The sequence below is a fragment of the Bombyx mandarina genome, chromosome 15 (genome assembly GCF_030267445.1).
Source record: "Bombyx mandarina strain Sakado chromosome 15, ASM3026744v2".
Taxonomy (NCBI): Eukaryota; Metazoa; Arthropoda; class Insecta; order Lepidoptera; family Bombycidae; genus Bombyx; species Bombyx mandarina.
The window spans coordinates 7,264,659-7,283,499 of NC_143221.1; the positions used below are offsets into that span (position 1 = coordinate 7,264,659).

Below are 18,841 nucleotides of genomic sequence, written 5' to 3' on the forward strand. Positions count from 1 at the left end.
TGTCTATTTACAACTATTAATATTTAGGACATATCCTCTATGTAAGAGTGAAGTCGATACGGCCAGGGGATAGTTGAGTTAACAAATAAAAAAGAATACAACAAGCAACCGCAATACGCCAGCAAATGACAACAAATCTAAGTAGGGGCCTGATGGGAGATGAATGGTAGAGGCCTTGACTCCTTCAGCCAATTAACCCGCGAATTTCATGTATACGATTTTTATTTATTTAAAACTCACATGATTTTAATCTAATAAAAAACGCCTAACCTAACAATTAGCTGAAATAAGAAACAATAATAGTTTTATTAATTGTTTTATGTAATAATATGAATGTGTGTTTTGTAAGGACGGTTTTAAAGGTGGGTGGCGCATTTACGTTGTAGATGTACGTCTATGGGATCCAGTAACCACTTAACACCAGGTGGGCTGTGAGCTCATCCACCCATCCAAGCAAAAATTAAAAAAAAAACACTTTTTTACATACGAAAATAAAGGAATTCGAAAGATCGAACCATTATAAAATAAATTAAATTCACTGAAATTAACATTGACAGTTGACGGCCCATTTGATGTTAAGTTGTTACCAGAAGCCACAGACAACAACTTATGAATGCAGGCATAACGGCTGCCTCAAAGAAATAGGCAAGAATGTGGCACCTATGTGTGCGGCAGCTGTATCACGTATTTCGCAGACAATTAGCAGAAGACAAATATTGTGCAAATATTGCTGTCAACTATCCATTTCGTATTACGGACTTACAACAAAAAAGCAGATCGCGAACCATCACTAGTGCTGCCTCTGCAGAGCGATTTGTGAAACTTTAGTGCATTCTTTTCCATACAACTAACAACAACTGGCTTAAAGTCGGTATTACGGATGCTTTTGTCTGCCACACAACAGCAGATATTTAGCAATTTCGTTTGTCAAATTTGCGACACGTTTTGTATCTGGTGCTGAATTGTTGCTAACTATCTGCAAGTGTAAAATTTGTGAAATTAAATTAATTAACTTGATTTAGGTAAGTGTAATTGGTTTAGATCTTTATTTGTGTTTGTGTTTTCCATAGTATTAACATTAAATACCACGCTAGCTAAGTACATTACTAATGTTGAGGTTATAAAGTTTATTTTTTACAAATTAATATTTCTTCTAGGTATGTACTATGGACAGAGCTCAAATAATAAATGGGGCTTTGGAGTCTAAGGAAATTAGGTCGGATACATACGAATCAGTGCGTTTGCGACGCTATCTTCGTGATCAAGCCTGACGCCTTAATCTATTCATACCAGAAACCTGTGGGAATGAGCTTTTTGCATTTTGAGTTAAACTTCAAGTAAATCCAATGCCATTAGGGAAGTGGCTATGGCATTAAACAATCTTCCAGTTTTATTGAAACATTTAAAGTTTCTGCAAACAGTACAATGGGTCACAAGTTATTATAAATGGGTAAGTTAAATAATTATCTTATAGTATAGAGCACAAGAGTTCCACTGATTTTACAATTTCCACGAGTCAATCATATAGATCAGTTATATTCTTGAAGCTTTATAACTATAGCTATATTTTGCTATATATAGCTATATTTTAAACAGAGTTCTAAGAAATGTCAAGTCCTGGTGAAACTGGAAAGGCCTTCAGGCCACCATTAATCTTTCCTACATAATTTTTTTTTAATTCAAATTTTGTCTTATTTTTATAGTACATAGATATTTGAACAATAATAATTTTGTGATTGAAAACATAATATAATAGTAAGTAAATTTCTTTTCATTATAGGTTTTACAATAAATTTGGCTTTCCTGGGGTTTCGGGGTGTATAGATGGCACTCATTTGCACTTATCAGATCTTCTGTATATGAAGAAAGGTTTTAGAACCGCAAGCATTATCATTTCAAGAATGTGCAAATAGTAAGTATTTTGCTGAAGCCTATCATTCACAATAACAAACATTTGATAGTACTTATCTAAAGAATTACATTTTTCAGATCTGTGATAGTGATCTTAACATTTTAAGTATTGATGCAACATTTCATGATACATTTGTCTGGCTTAACACAACTGAATATGCCTATGCAGGACCTGCACCATAATAGTGAAAAAGTTTGGTTTTTAGGCAAGTAAAACATCATGAGCTCTGTCTCAGTAACCTGACTACAAATTAATACTCAATCTAAAAGTATATTTAAAACTGGGAAGGCCGTTAATATATAGTACTATAGTAATGTTTATTGTCATACCAGGAACACTGTTGACCATTGTGAGTATTGAAAGCCAGTTGGAGATGCTTGTTGGTACATAAGTACTGCATTATGATCATCATATGATGGCCAATACCATAATTGTTAGCTTGTATTGCATAACATGGCAAACACACATGGGTTTCCAGTGCCCCAACTCTCTGACGAAGATGCTGAAATTGATGTTTCTTATCAAATTCATAACATTGTATTTTTTGGGAGAGAAGAGGAAACACAGCACTTAGCACCATGTCAACATTCAAGGGTGGTTCAATTGGATTGTGGAGAACAGACATTAAATTTAGTCCAACCTCTGTATTCTAGTAATTTTATGTAGATATTTTTAAAACTGCTGTTCTTAATTATGTGAACTGAGAGGGCAAGAATAGCCTAATTATTTCTGCCTATAATTTTTTAATTGTGCTTAGTGGAAATATACATATTTCCTTAACATTTTTGTGTTTATAGTAAAGGATGGATTCATAACTATTTGAAAGCAAAATTGTGAGGTTGTTTTATTAAGACAATGTTTTAATCTGTCATGCTCAATTTGTTCTGTATCATTTTATCTTTATATTAACCCCGTTTGTATGTTGTGTTGTTATATATATTATTGTATATACTGCTGTTTTAAATAATAGAATAGAATGAATAACAAATCGACTAGTAATTCATAATTCTTCTAGATTTTGTTGGATACTTACATGAATATTACTTACAAAATGAAAAACATAATTCATCATTTAGACAAAATGTGGATCAACCACCACTGATTTTTGTTCATTGTGATAATAATAATAATATAAATATAAATATTTACTAACAATCACGCCACGTTAACTGGTCCTGTGATAAGTTCGTAAAGAACTTGTGTTACAGGTACCAGATAACGGAAATAAATGTAGGATTTTTATTATACACATACATATATTTAATATACATCCATAACCCTGGAAAATAGCGACCATGTCACTTACCACTACACCAGACGGCCGTTAGATATAATTTTTTTTGTGTAATTTTGTTTTATTTGAATAATAATTCTTAAATTAGGAAATCGTAGTTTGTTTGTAATACATGTCCAACTTCTTGCCGCATGAAATTGAAGCCACAATTGAAATATAATATCGACTGCCGATAACTTCAAAGAAACATAACTGAACTTGGGGCCGAGGTAAGTAGGATGATAGCAAGGTGATAGCTCTATAACCCTATAGACTAGAAGCAGAACATGCCAAATACTGTGAATACAAAATATACAATGAAGCTAAATACTGGTATTCTACTGGTGGTAGGACCACTTGTGAGTCCGCACGAGTAGGGACCACCACTCCGCCTATTTCTACCGTGAAGCAGTAATGCGTTTCGTTTTGAAGGGTAGAGCAGCCATTGTAACTATACTGAGACCTTAGAACTTATATCTCAAGGTGGGTGGCGCATTTACGTTGTAGATGGCTATGGGCTCCAGTAACCACTTAACACCAGGTGGGCTGTAAGCTCGTCCACCCATCTTAGCAATAAAAAAATAAATAGTTATTTTGAAATGCTAAGTTGAGAGTAGTTTTATTATCGTAAAATATACTCATTAGTGTCGTAAATTTTACTGTAGTACCAGCCTAAAGTAAAACATATATTTGGATTTGCTTGACTATTGTAACAAGCGCTATTTCGTTTTTATGGTAATATAAACTATTACGGACTCAGCTAAAATTAAAACAAAATTGAACTTATTATTTTAAACAAGGTTTTTGCCGATGTTGGTCAATTCCTTGAATTTTTTTATATATCTCAGCTGGAAGATGCGCGGCCTCTGCCTGCGTACGAGCAGCCTCTGCTTAAATGAAAGCTGCATGAGCCAGTGGTTCGCCTTAGTTTCCATTTTCTCCTCTTTCTACAACTACAGCTCACGATGTGTCTACTCTTGTTTGTTGTCCGCTATAGTCTAGATAATATAATGATTGATTAACATTCTTACTGCAGTGAGTGAGTGCAAAGAGTACCTGGTTATTGAATACAAATAACTTACTAAATATCGGCCTGATATTTGCAATGAAGCTTCTCTTAAGATGGCTTCGTCGACGAAAAACTGGGCTAATTATAAAAATAAATATTTATTTATTGTCTTAAAATATTAGATTCATTTGTTTAAAAATAATATAGAACATTAAGTTAATGTCTGACATGCAGTTTCCTATTCACGTCATATTGCCCATGACCTGGGTGAACATTATTTTGAATAGTCTGCACAGCTTTTATTTCCCTTCAAGCTGTGAAAGAGTGCACTATATTTCTGGTATTCAAATCAAAGCCTACTCTTGCCAAGTCAAACAAATCCACTATCTACCTATTACTTGATAAAGAATAGCAGCATCTCGCCTAGAATATCATCGACTGGTTGTTCTAGCGTTGTCGGCCTCATGTCGGCGTGAGATGGATCTGTTGTACACGTTATTATTGATAAAACCATAAAACTAAATCATTTATTCTAGAATTTACTATTTAATTTGAAATCGTCGTGGCCTAAGCGGTGTAGTAGAGACGGCCGACTTTCTAATAAAGATGCGACTGAACCAGTGTTAGAATCCCGCAGGCAGATATCAATAAATCCAATGAAACACGTATTTGACATAAATACATGGAAGACTTCCATGATTAAGGATTCATTCATCTTTTATTTAAAATCAAATTAGCAAATATTCTTTAAGAAATCGTTGGTGGTAGGACGTTTGATTAACCCGCAAGACCACCATTCCGCCCATTTCTACCGCGAAGCAGTAATGCGTTGCAATTTGAAGAATGGGGGCAGCCGTTTTGGTATACAGTTGAAACTCAGACCTCGTTTCTAAAGGTGGGGGCGGCATTCACGTTGTGAGGTCTATACCACTTAACACTAGATGGGTTGTGAGCTTATGTACTTACTTAATTGATAATGAAATTAATAAATTAGGCTATAATTTTGATCCATTCTTTTTTAAAATAGGTTCGTAACGTAAACAACTATCTGTTTACAAATTATCAAACGATTACAAAAAAAAAATGTTATCAGTGTTTGACACGACACAATTACATTTTTATAGCTATTATTCAAAATAAAGCAAAAATTATTATTAGATCACTTATTTTTAGTAACGCTTCATCGAAAAGAACAGAATTAGCAGCTCTCACTTGGCGTTTCAAACGTGAATTCCACTTAAACATTTTGAAATGTTTATATGTAACGCGCTTTTATAAATTCATTTGCCGGTTTGTTCAGCAAAAAAAAAAGTAATGTGGCTTTTTAGTGCCAATTATTGCTACCCGATTGCGACTGGCGCTAGTTGTATGACAGAAAACTGCAGTAAGCGGTAAGCGAACAATCGCGGTACGTGATACGAAATAATTTGACGTTTTGCGATCGGTCGCGACGCGTCTGCACAACATCTGCAAAATTGTGGCTGTCGCAAATTTTTACGTGATCAGGGGGCGGGCCCACACTATGCTCTACGACCGGTAACTACATTTTAATTCAATCATTAGTTCAAGTAGCGTATTTGATTAAAGTTTATATTCAAAACGATTCGACGGATAATGTTATGTAAATAAATGAGTGTGGGTGCGTGTGTGTATGCTACTATACTGTGTAACTATACTGAGAGATCTTAGAACGGATATCTCAAGATGGGTGGCGCGTTTACGTCGTAGATGTCTATGGGCTCCATTAACCACTTAACACCAGGTGGGCTGTGAGCTCGTCCACCCGTCTAAGCAATAAAAAAAAGCATAAATGATCTTCAATAAATGTGTAATCATCATCATCATCATCAGCCTTTATCTGCCCACTGCTGGACATAGGCCTTCCCCAATGCCTTCCACATAATGCGGTCCTCCGCCTTCCGCAACATCTCAAATCCGGACGGCGAACCAAGCTGTAGCAAATTAATTCTCTTAGCTCGATCATTCGCTATTTCATAAACGACATACGTAGCTCTGTTAATCTACATCTTCAAATGATCTATTAGCTTGAGAGAATGTGAGAAATTTGTAACAAGCAATTAACTGTAACTATACTGAGATCTTAGAACTTATATCTCAAGATGGGTGGCGCATTTACGTTGTAGATGTCTATGGGCTCCAGTAACCACTTAACACCAGGTGGGCTGTGAGCTCGTCCAACCATCTAAGCAATAAATAAAAAATACACTTTTCAGCTTTTTTTTAATTTGCGTGTCGCAAATCGACAAGGGCTTCTAATTCATCACAACCCGACTGCCAAGCGCGTGTATCAATTTATACTTTTTTTAGATTCTGTTATTTAGTGAAAATGTTTTCTGGATTTCATAATTTTTATAATATAACTAGCGGCCCGCTCCGGCTCCGCTCGGGTCTTTGACAAAAATTTCAACGATATTTGAAGTTGTTTTATTTTTTTAAATAAAATAACACCAATTGCGGCCTAACTATTATAGTTAGACATATGCTGTCGCGACATTTTTTATAAATAATAATGTGTTCTACAAAGTCGTAGTACATTATTTTATTCTATCATCAATAGTTTTCGCAGGGCACGCGATGTAAATAATATTTTAGGAAATTTTTTTACACCTTGGGTTACATTATTGGAGTTTTAGTAATGATCCCTAATTTTTTTCAAAAAAGATTATAATAATATAGCCTATGTCACTCTGGAATAGTGTAGCTTCCAAGCAGTGAAAGAATTTTTCAAATCGGTTCAGTAGTTTCGGCGCCTATACAATACAAACAAACAAACAAATCTTTCCTCTTTATAATATTAGTATAGAAGTATAGAAGTAGAGATATTTCATTGTATTTTTATTCAATTATTCATATTTTTTTTAACTAGGGACCTCTAGCAGCAGCAGTCGAAATTCGACTATAATTAATTAATTGGAATTGTAAGTTTATACACTATTATGATTCTATTTTATACTTCTATAATCACAAATTTCGCCAAGCCTACACTATAAAAAATAATTATAAAGACAAACAATATTTAATCTATTCTCAATTTGACCACATACGTCAAGAACAAAAGTTTGACAATAAATAGTATGCATGCGTGTGTGCGTCAAATACATGGTATGTAGTGTGTGTAATGTTTTCTTTATTGATTTAATGTATCTTTTATGCATTATTTAAAAATAATATTAGCATTGTGCACTTCTTCTCTATATTCTCTATAAGTGTGGAAAATTTCATACTCCTCCGTCCGCGCAATTTTCGTAAAAAGGGATACAAAGTTTTTGCTTCACGTATTAATATATAGAGATTTCAACATGTTGTTAACTATTACGCTGTCGATTGTGTCACTGCCTAATTGAGGTGACATTTGTCACGTTCTTCTTATCGATTTGCTGTTGTTTCATATTAATGATCACTTTTTTCGTACAACTAAATAAATAAATAAATATATATGTACAATGTGTAATTGACGTTGTTGATTCAGACTATTTTCAACATGTGATTCTCGCGCGATAAGCTCAAATGATGTACGAACGAAAATTGTCTATTATGAAATTATAGGTTTCAGCTGGTTGTATTAATAGATACACCACTGTTTGTTTGGCGTAATGCAAACTACATATTCTAAATATCATTTCCCTTATACCTTAAATGTTTTGGAAACAGACATCCACTTCGCAATTTAATTTATATAGGTATTATATAGATAGATTAGAGAGAGAGAGAGAGAGAGAGAGAGAGAGAGAGAATACACTTTATTGCACACCAAAACACAATTTACATTCAAAAACAATCAAAAAAAGCAGATACATTTGTACAATAGGCGGTCTTATCGCTAAAAGCGATCTCTTTCAGACAACCATTTAATTTATAGAAATTCTGGAAAATATAAAAAATATAGCAGGTATGTTGCGGTGTACTCTAGATAATACATTATTATAGAAAATACCTATATATAGATACAATAAACAAAATATATACCGTTTACATGTAATATGAAATATATACCAATTATATACCAATATACATACTTACATACAATACATACTAATATACTTACATACACATAATACATCAATAGATAGATTTAATTTATATAATTTGTATAGATGGCGTAAGTTATAATAAATTCTCCAAATGGTCTCGCGAATACAACTATATATTACAAACAATAGAAACACTAAGCGGACGTACGTAGGTGTTTCAAAAATAAAACAAGAACATTCAGGAATTCATGAATTAGACAAAATGAGTAAATTGCAAGTAATAACGACGAAGCAAAATTGAAATCGTCCGTAAATAGAATGAGAGAATTGTCCCAATTATATCCGCCTAATGTTTCAATTAGCGTAGATGTCTCTGCAAGTACCTACATAAGCCGACAGAATACCACTCCTTCAAGAACCAGAGTATTCCTCTATATCACTTCACTATATTTTGTAAGATATTGTTTCGATTTTCACGATTCGTATACATAGTTATGATTACTTTTAAGATTATTTCCGACTTTTTCATAACCAGTTGCCTTCCGTGTCCACGAGAAATCTATACATATAAATAAAATTGGAGTGTCTGTTTGTAATATTGAAATAGCCTCTTTTTACTACATGCATATGAATATATATACGGTACATACACCAAAATAACATTTTTTACAATTTTTGTCTGTCTGTCTGTCTGTCTGTTGGTTCCGTTAATCTCTGGAACGGCTAGACCGATTTTGACGGGACTTTCACTGATAGGTAGCTGATTATATAAGGAGTAACTTAGCCTACTTTTTTAGACATGTTCGCCCCGCGGCTTCACCCGCGGTACGACAATAACCGCGGGTAGCATCGCGGGACTCAGCTATCAATAATAAAATGTAATGTTTCCGAAGCGAAGCGAGGGCGGGTCGCTAGTGTGAAATATATCAAAAAGTCGGATGCAATACAAAAACCAAAGATTAAAACGTAAAGTAATAGTTAAATAATGAAATCAAAATGGTTTTGTTTCTTGCACGAAACCCTAAAAAGACAGCCAAACAACCAAAACGCATTGCAGTAAGCTTCATATTTTTTCTTACATAATTATACTACACTACGATATTATCATCGAACCACACATAATTTGAAACACAATGCATCGGCAATTGAGTTCATAAAAGAAATATGTGAAGAAACATTGTAAAGGCAAAAGTTTCAAGTTGCTTTTCTTAACATCAAGATCGAGCGTGCCGAAACGGTGGCTATGGCGGATTAAAATTTTATACATACACTACAATACAATACAATGGTAATGCTCACCTGCGTCAAAACAATTCTGTTCAGTTCGATTCATTTCATTATAAAAAATTTACAATCATAATATAATAACATTTACATTGTAGGCTTGTTATTGTTTTATTCGAAACACTAACTTTTAAAGAAGCAGAGAAGAAGAAGTTAAAACTAATTAATATCCTTACAAGATAGCATTACATCAACGGGATGTGAATGTTCATTTCTAAGCTTTAGTCAATTTCCTTGCAACACTTCGAAACAATAAGCGTGTTGTAAGTTGATTTGACCCACTATTTCATGAAGACCGCTAGCTTCAACTAAATTTGAAGTTTGTTTATTGGGTAGTGGGCGCCCAGTATCTATTAATTTATTTTTTATTTATTTAATATATTTTGTACACACAGCTGTTAGAAAAAACACGACAATAAGGATACAGAGTACAAGGGCACTACTTATTTCATGTTGAAATCTCTTCCAGTAGGCCCTATGTTCGACGACGCGATTATGAGAGGCAACTAACTTTTTTTCGAAGCAAATAATTTGTGCTATGAAAATTCAACTTGTAGAGCATTTTTTTGTCCGCACGGGTTGACACTATATATATGAATTAAACGCCATTTTACCATTAACCTCATTTCTTAAGGTGAGCATTCACTTTCTGATCTCTTTAATGAAATTAATTATTTAACATTAACTAGACTGTAGACATCTACAAGAATAAAATGCTTTCTTAATAATAACGAGCAAACCTATACACTTTTTTAAATAAAAAAAACCTTGCCCACAAAGATGCAATTCCAATCACTCGATTTGAGAATTCTATATCGAAGGCAATCTATAATTTGTTATATTAAATCCAATTTAAAATATTCGCATTACGAAATTAAGTCCACGCTTCTTGCCTGCCCCAGATATCCAAAGCGCTTGTGTGTGACAATGTCAAGTTTAATGTCCCATACACTCAAACAATAGCACATAAGCTGTGCAAAGTTAACATAAACATGATTCACTCAAGATAAATAAAATGATTTACGGCTAATGTCACTCAACTGTCACGGAAACTTGGTCTAGAGATGTAACGGTCTTGTACCAAAATTTGTTCGCTGAATACAAGTGTATTAAAATGTCAATCATTATAAAGGCAATGCTAATCATAACAGAGATCGGACACAGTCAATAATGAGCGAGTTAATTCATGTCAAATTTTTACAAAACCTATCTACCGAATTGTTTTAGTGGAAGCGAACTTATAATTGCTAATAATCATATTATTGTGACGTTTGATAATAGATATCAAATATCTTTGTTCATCGTTTTTTGTAACACGCTTTCTTAGCTTGGTATTAATGTATGTTTGTAATGTTTATCGGAATCTTTAAACGTCACTGACGTCAATAAGTTCGATTAACTTGACAATTTGCACACGCGTCAAGAGGTCTGACAGTACAAGAAATTTTATATCTTCGCTCTAATTCCTGTTCAGTAGTAACATGGTAAAAATATATATTTATATAGGTTTTTAATAGAAATTGAATTTGATATTTACAAAATTGAATTTTATGTTTACAAAAATGAATTAGATGTTAATAAAATCTAATTTGTTGTTTTTAAAATTGAATTTGGCGTTTATAAAATTGAATTTGAAATTAAAAACCTCCTCCGCCTCCCTGAGTCGTATTCCTCACGTCCTCATCGTATCCTTCTCATTAATTAATGAAAATCTAATGAATATTAAAAAACTTTGGACGAATAATTAATTCGATTTGCTATTTAAGCGTGTTTTTTTTGAGGTTATAAACTACATTTTATATTTGTTTAGCAAAGAATGTGAATCAAATCGCGGGAATCTGCTGGATGCAGTTGTGACGAGTGCACTTATGACGAGGCTTGGGAGTGGCCTATGTCCAGTAGTGGACATCTGTGGGCTGAAAGATAGAAAATAGATGTATCGAATCCACAAAAATTGTATAAATATTTCTAAATGAATCTTTTTTTGTGAAATATTTGTGTCAATTCAATAATATAATTTATAGTTCAAATTAAATTAATAATCTTCGTCCTCTTGGCGTCGTTCTCCTTATCACTAAGGGTCGTGACTCCCCCGCTGCATCAATCTGTCATGTACAATTGTTCTCCATCAGCCGCGATCCCTAGCCTCGTGGAGGGTATCGTGGACGAGATCGCATTTGGTGAAACCATCTCGTGAGACTGCGTCCTCTGGGACGTTTGCCCTCTATCTTGTCCGTCACCATCAGCTGCTCAAGATCGTGACCCTCCTTTCAAGCAACGCAAAGAACTTCAATACTCTACGAATGCATATTGTGGAAAGTTTAGTTCTAATATTAAGTTCCTTTAGTACTGACACAAAAGGCAGTCGGTGCGAAAAGCAGTCCATGGAATCTGCAGCAACTTCCTCCAGCAAATTAGAAATAAACGGTTCGAAACAAGATTTTACAACACACAAGATTGTCTTTTCACAGATTTCCCATTGGTATTTCGAGACAATTTTAAATCCAAATCCACAAGTGAGGGATTCATTCGCCCTCCTTATTGAAAATCCTCGATTCGGCGTCATGACTGTTTACCTTATTTTTAACAGCACTCATAAAGCCTTTTAGCAGTCGTTGACGAATTAACGGTTATCAGCCTTTAAAATTTGTATGCAATATTGCACTCGGGTGCACCAAATCGACTCTTTATTAGGTCAACAAAATCGCTTCACATCGTTCCGTGAAACAATAGTCGCCATGTTCTTATATGTAAGCACATAAAATGGACACGCTCTCGAAAAGGATGCGATTGTCGGCAAAACACACTTTTAGCACGCAACTGTATTAGCCTAGAGTCGAAATGCGAGTCGATTGAATAAAAAAAATATATAATTAACGTTTCTTTGATTTTTTTGTGACAATTCACACAATTTTTTTCCTACCTATGCTGATAGCTTTGAAAGGCTATTTAAGCTTTACCCTAGAGTGCTGCTCTCTGCGTGAGCTCTCGGGAATCAAATCGGAAGTGTTGATAACACTGGCCCTAGCAAGAGCAATGCTTCGCAGAATCTACCACCGAATCGGAAACGCGACCCATTGAGAAGATCCGGCGAGAAACTCAGTGGGCTGTGTCTATGGGACAGATCGCGAACCAGCAGTCAGCGACCGGTCTTCTTCTTCGTCGCTTTCTTCATTGCTGAAGGTCGTGTCCCTGAAACTTGACCGTGGCCTGTCTCGTGAGCTGTTTCCATCTCGTCCGGTCCTCAGCTTCTCGAATGGCGGTTGCGACTGGCAACCCAGTTAGAGCGGTTATTTGATCACACCAACGGCCAGATAATCGGCCGCGGGGTCTCTTTCCTTCTACTTTGCCCGTCACAATCACTTTGTCCAAGCTATCTGACTGCCGGCCGGCAATCAAATCAGTCAATATCAAAGTCAATATCAGAAGAATTCATTACTAACCTACCCACGATCGAGTTCAAAATCGACAATAATTCGCATTAACAATTAAAACTTTCCATTTGTGAACAGATTAAAAGTGAAGTGCATCCCGTTATTCGGTGTCGGGTCACGGTGCACGAGCCGCGAGCCGCGAGCCGCAAGTGTGCCGAGGCCTTGTCCTGCGACAACCGGTACTACGCTCATTATTTGCGCAATTCGCACCTATGACGTTATGCATCCATATTCAAGGTAGGAGGCGGCAGCAACGCGTTTTGCCTCCAGCATTGCCGACGTCCAGAGGCAGCGGTGAACGACAAATAAAGCGTCCTACTCATCACCCAACATAAATAGTTGCAAACATAATCATGAATTGCTTTAATTAATAATGAATAATTAAAAATAAATGAGGTTTAGATGGGTGGACGAGCTCACGGCCCACCTGGTGTTAAGTGGTTACTGGAACCCATAGACATCCACAACGTAAATGCGCCACCCACCTTGAGATATAAGTTCTAAGGTCTCAAGTATAGTTACAACGGTCGCCCCACCCTTCAAACCGAAATGCATTACTGCTTCACGGCAGAAATAGACAAGGTAGTGGTACCCACCCGCGCGGACTCACAAGAGGTCCTAGCTCGCTTTGTCCTATTCCTCTCTCCACGGTCAAGTGGTCCGCGAGACCCTCTGTCTATTTTCTCACTCTCGCTCTTCTGAAATTGTATCTTTTCTCTCTATTCGTAACGAATTTGTGGCGAGTTAAATGCTACTCTCAACGCGCTCAAACAAGTTTCACTTTAAAAACATATTCTACAGTTGTACCAAAGAAAAACGAAAAACAAAAAAAATTATTTCGACACATTCATTATATTAACAAAAAATTTAAACATAATAAATTTAAATTACATTGTCCTTTATTCCGAAAAAGTGACAAAAGCGCGATTACGCGTTTCTGTAATAAATCAGAAATAAACGTGAAAATAAAATGAAATTTATGTGAAAACATAAAATGTAAGTGCAGCATGAACGGGGCGTGTTAACGAATGATTATCTGTTTTTTTATTTTTATTTTAAATCGGTGGATTCTCATTTTTGGTTGCTGTGAATTAAGTTCTTTTATAGTAAAATATATTCACATTAATATTAAAGTGCAAATGATTTTTTTGGAACGTCCTTCTTATATATAGCGGGGGCATAATGGATCGACATGACTGCAAGTGATTATCGGACCCATAAATAGTTCAATCTGCATTGGGACACGAGTGGAAATTTAAATCGCAAATGTCCGGGTGAGATACACTTACTTACAACATGCGATACCACCAGTTACTAATCTATCAAATTTATAAAAAAATTAAGGTTTTGTATTTATGACAGGACATACCTTCAGCGCGGAAGTACTTGGTAAGAAAATACATTTTAGGCATATATTTAAAGAGTGATAACTGCTAGATGATTGAATTGTGGTATTCAGGCGTAATTAAATTACGACATAAATAAATTAGAAAAGCAATAGGAAAGGTTTCATTCACCAGATACTGGATTGTGATGTAGTATGTGCTCACAATAAGCTCCAATTTTAAATTAAGCCAAGTAGCCTACTTAAGGTACCATTGACTGCTAAATTCCAACCACTTTTTCTTTTTTTTTCCTACCTATGCTGATAGCCTTGAGAGGCTATTTCAGCTTCGCCCTAACGTTTGTAGGTGAGCTCACGGGGCTCAACCGGAGAGTGGCTAACACTGACCCTAGCAAGAGCAGTGCTTCGCAGAATCTACCACCGGATCGGAAACGCGACCCCCTGAGAAGATCCGGCGAGAAACTCAGTGGGCTGTATCTGTGGGTTAATTCGCTCGTCGAGCCCTTCGTCGCAAGCGACGGGTTCGACGAGGACGGTGACCGATGCTTGTGGTGCCTAAAAGCACCGTTAATGGATCAGGATCCGTAATGACGTGCTTTGGGCGACATCGACGGTTTACCATTTGGTCTACTGGGTCGGGTATGTAGTTTCTAGCAGCTACGATGAGAGGGTTCTCATGTCGTGCCGCCTTCTCAAAATGGCGCAGCGATGCCGACTCCACAACCACTTTAAAGAAGGAAATTTCAAGGTGCTCGGGCAAGACGGTGGAGGGGAGTTCCTTCTAAAGACAGATAGTACATACCAAAAATGATGCCTTAAAATATATAGAGTTAAGAATAGCTTTCGGTCCAAAAACAAAACTTTTGATACGAATAGTGCTGCACTTAAAATCTTTCGCTTTTTCTTCATAAAAGGCATACACCCAGAAAGTATTGACTTTCTATCCGGTTTGGCACATTGAATATTCATTCCATATTGCACACAAGACGAGCAGTTTCTATTATGCCACTGTAATTTCACGAAATTAGTCTGTCTTGTGTTTTTAATAAATTTCGTTGCGGCTTAGACGGACGTGTCGAACAATTTGCATTGTGGTAATAGTCTTATTATCCATTACTTTATTTTCACCTGAATGTAGACGGCCACTTTCAGATTTTGACGTGACGTCATCAGTGTTAGAGAGACAGCAACTGGCTCTCGCTTACCCAGCGATACTCCGTGAGATGCATATGGGGTCATATAGGCAGACTTCATAAAGCTTGCCAACTGAGAAAACCTATGATCATGACGCTGACGATGTAGGATGGAATGGAGTTAAGCACTCTGCGAAGAACCTTAGATACACTTCGCCTCAATTGTATTCCGGCTTATCAAAATTTCGGCCAAAGATTACTGAGCGATAGGAAGTTTAATCTAAAATGCCCTACTTAATTTCCACTTCACGTAAGCGAATCCGGCGATTTCATCTTAACCCAAAAAAAACCTCTGTTTAAAGAAGGAGATGATCTTATGCTGCACTGAAGAAACGCCACGCACGCAAGTTCATAGAAACTGCTTTTGTAATGCTTATGATGAACTTCTTATTATCATCCACCAAAGAATTCCTACTACTTGCTACCACTGCTTTATTCCAGTTCACATACTTGCAAACAATACTGTCCTATAAAAACTAAATTGCGAATGAGAAGGGTTACGTGAATTTGCTCAGTATTTTTGGATATCGCGTTATTTTACATAAATAAAAATCAACTGAGATAAAACATTGAATACACGATTTCACATTAACAAGGGTACTTCCAACAATTTACATTAGCAACATTTTAATGCAGTAACAACAAATGAAGTTTATAGATCCAAAGCTTGGTGCATACGATTAATATTGTATTGACTTAAATCCAGTTTGTTTTGTAAGTATTTTACACTATAATTAACTATGTAATTGTAATACGTGATATTATTCCAAAACAAATGCTTGAGGCAATGGTCAAATATGTTACAATGCGCTTTCCTTCTTCCTATTTACAAAGAACACAATGGTGATATTGCAATTTAACTAAACGTGGTTTCATCTATACATATAAATAAAATTGGATTGTCTCTTTGTAATATTAAAATAACCGCCTTTTACTACAAACATATGAATAAGTATATCGTACATATACCAAAATAACATTTTTTAAAATTTTTGTGTCTGTCTGTCTGTTTGTTCCGACTAATCTCTGGAATGGCTGGGCCGATTTAGACGAGACTTTCACTGATAGGTAGCTGATGATATAAGGAGTAGCTTAGGCTATTTTTAGACTGGCTTCGCCCCGCGGCGCTACCCGCGTCACGACAATAACTCAGCTATCAATAATAAAATTTAATGTTTCCAAAGCGAAGCGAGGGCGTGTCGGTAGTTTAAAATATGATTTAGAAATCAAAACCGAGGCGCGCAAAACTGTTTCAATTTGGTTTTACTTTAAATTTTATCACAGCTGTTTTGTTGGAATGTTTTTTTTATTGCTTTGACGGATGGACGAACTCTCCCAGTATTAAGTGGTTACCGAAGTTCATGGACATCACCAAACATCAGTTCTGAGTCTCTCCTTTATAGTACAACGGTCGCTCCATTCTTCAAACCGAAACGCATTACTGGTTCGCGTTAGAATTAGGCGGAGTGATGGTACATTGCGGGCTCACAAAACACCCTACCACCAGTAAATGTGGGACACAAATACATAGTTGTGGACTATCTTAGCCAGTTTGAACATCGTGCAGGCGGAAACATGTCGGTGTCCATAGAAAACTTCAACACTCAAATTAAACATTTATCGCAACGCTTAAAACGTAACGACAATACAGTAATTTTATCAATGACTAGCTGACACGGCAGACTTCGTATTGCCTCAATCGATAAATAAGACCTAAGCTTTTGTATAAAATAAACTTAAAACAAACAAAAGGAATCCGTCCGACGGGAGACACATCAAAGGGAAAACAAAATTGTTATTTTTATTTAATTCCGAGTGTTTTCATATTTTTCTACCGTTTAAACCTTCTCTGGACTTTCACGAATAATTCAAGACCAAAATTGGCCAAATCCGTCCAGCCGTTCTCGAGTTTCAGCGAGACTAACGAACAGCAATACATTTTTATATACATAGTTTAGTGTCTCATAAACGACCTAAAAACGGTTACGTGGTTGCTGTTATAGACATAAAATTATATTTTTCAATCGAACTTCTACAGTCTGTCGAATTTTTTATTAATTTTACTATTTAAATGGTAAAACTACTTAAATCTTTCATTCATTTTTATGTATAGAGATTATTTTAATTTTAAGATCGACTACTTTTTTTTTAATAAATTTGTATTGTTCGTGCTGTACGTAAATATCGAATGAACATACATAGGCATTGATTGAAAACTTTGTCGGTCTTCTACAAATTGAATGCGTCTGTGTTACGCAATTGCTATCTGAATCCAATAGCGTCATTAATGTGATAAAATTGCTATCGAGTTTCGTAACTGACCACAGACCACATGCGCTCTTTGTCCGTCACGATTTCAATGTAATAAGTGTGAAGTGATGATGTACTTATGGCCTGGCTTAGCTTCTTAAGAAATCAACTTGTGTTTGGAAAATACAAGCGTCTGTGGCCTAATGCGTAGGACGAATAAAAATACGTCTTCTATTGAACAGCAAGCCAGTTTGGGGGAATTAGAGCCGTTATAAAAACGATTGAGACTGACAATCATAAGTTCTAAGATGGGTGGCGGCTTTCACGTGAAAATCTCTCTCGATTCCTGTGCCGATTTAACAATTTACAATAGATAAGTAGATAACGCCAAGGTCCACGTCCTAAGTTCCGTAGTATTATTATTACCGATAACCCAGCCCTTCGATGAATTAAGCATTTGATTACATCTCGGGCATTGGGACGTGACAGTAATAGCTGCTTTATAACCAATTTAGATCAATTTCTTTGGACTTTAAACTAAATTCTTTGCATTAAATATCCTAATGAAATCTTATCATATATTGAGTCTATTGTACAGTACAATTTAAAATATTTGAATAATATGTCGGGTTGAGCTCTTCCCGATCACCACCTGTGTCCTCGTGGTCAGTCATTTGTAGGTTAGACTCGAAATAAGAACCATATTAAGTAATAGTAGACTAGAAACAAGGCGATCTCAGAGACTCGTGCGATTGCAATGATGCCTCCAAAGATAATGCCTTATCTCTCAAATGGCTGTCTAGTCATCTTTTTGTTATAGACTAACTCTTCAAATGTCACACGTCATTCATAGGTTCACTAACATTTGCCATAAGTCATTGTCTATCGAACGAGTCAATAACAAGTCTACCCATAAACAATTACAATCGCAGCGCCATCTCCGATTCCCTCCCAGGTAATTAACCTGACCTTTCCAATCTAATATATCACAGCTATTTCCACTGATGCTCCGATATATATATCTAATGCCTCTAATTTAATCACTGGAGTCTCGACTAACCTAAAAAGAGTATGATACATTTTTATGTACGTATCACCGTGAAGTGGCCGTATCACTCATTAACGGCTTTCCCCACGAGGCTCTTACAA

At 35.8% G+C, this 18,841-nt stretch overlaps 1 protein-coding gene and 2 long non-coding RNA genes across 13 annotated transcripts in view; 1 reads left to right on the top strand and 2 right to left on the bottom strand.

Annotated features, from left to right (window-relative positions):
- The window catches only part of sick (sickie), a 256,372-nt gene that overhangs the window by 127,975 nt on the left and 109,556 nt on the right, over positions 1 to 18,841 (bottom strand). The gene's annotated exons all lie outside the window — the stretch shown is intronic.
- LOC149501449 (uncharacterized) lies at positions 697 to 3,298 on the top strand. The gene is made up of 3 exons (XR_016324230.1): positions 697 to 1,022; positions 1,158 to 1,450; positions 1,781 to 3,298. It is a non-coding gene; the product is annotated as an uncharacterized LOC149501449 (long non-coding RNA).
- On the bottom strand, positions 3,952 to 4,543 carry LOC149501450 (uncharacterized). The gene is made up of 2 exons (XR_016324231.1): positions 4,268 to 4,543; positions 3,952 to 4,183 (listed from the first exon to the last, which is right to left on the bottom strand). It is a non-coding gene; the product is annotated as an uncharacterized LOC149501450 (long non-coding RNA).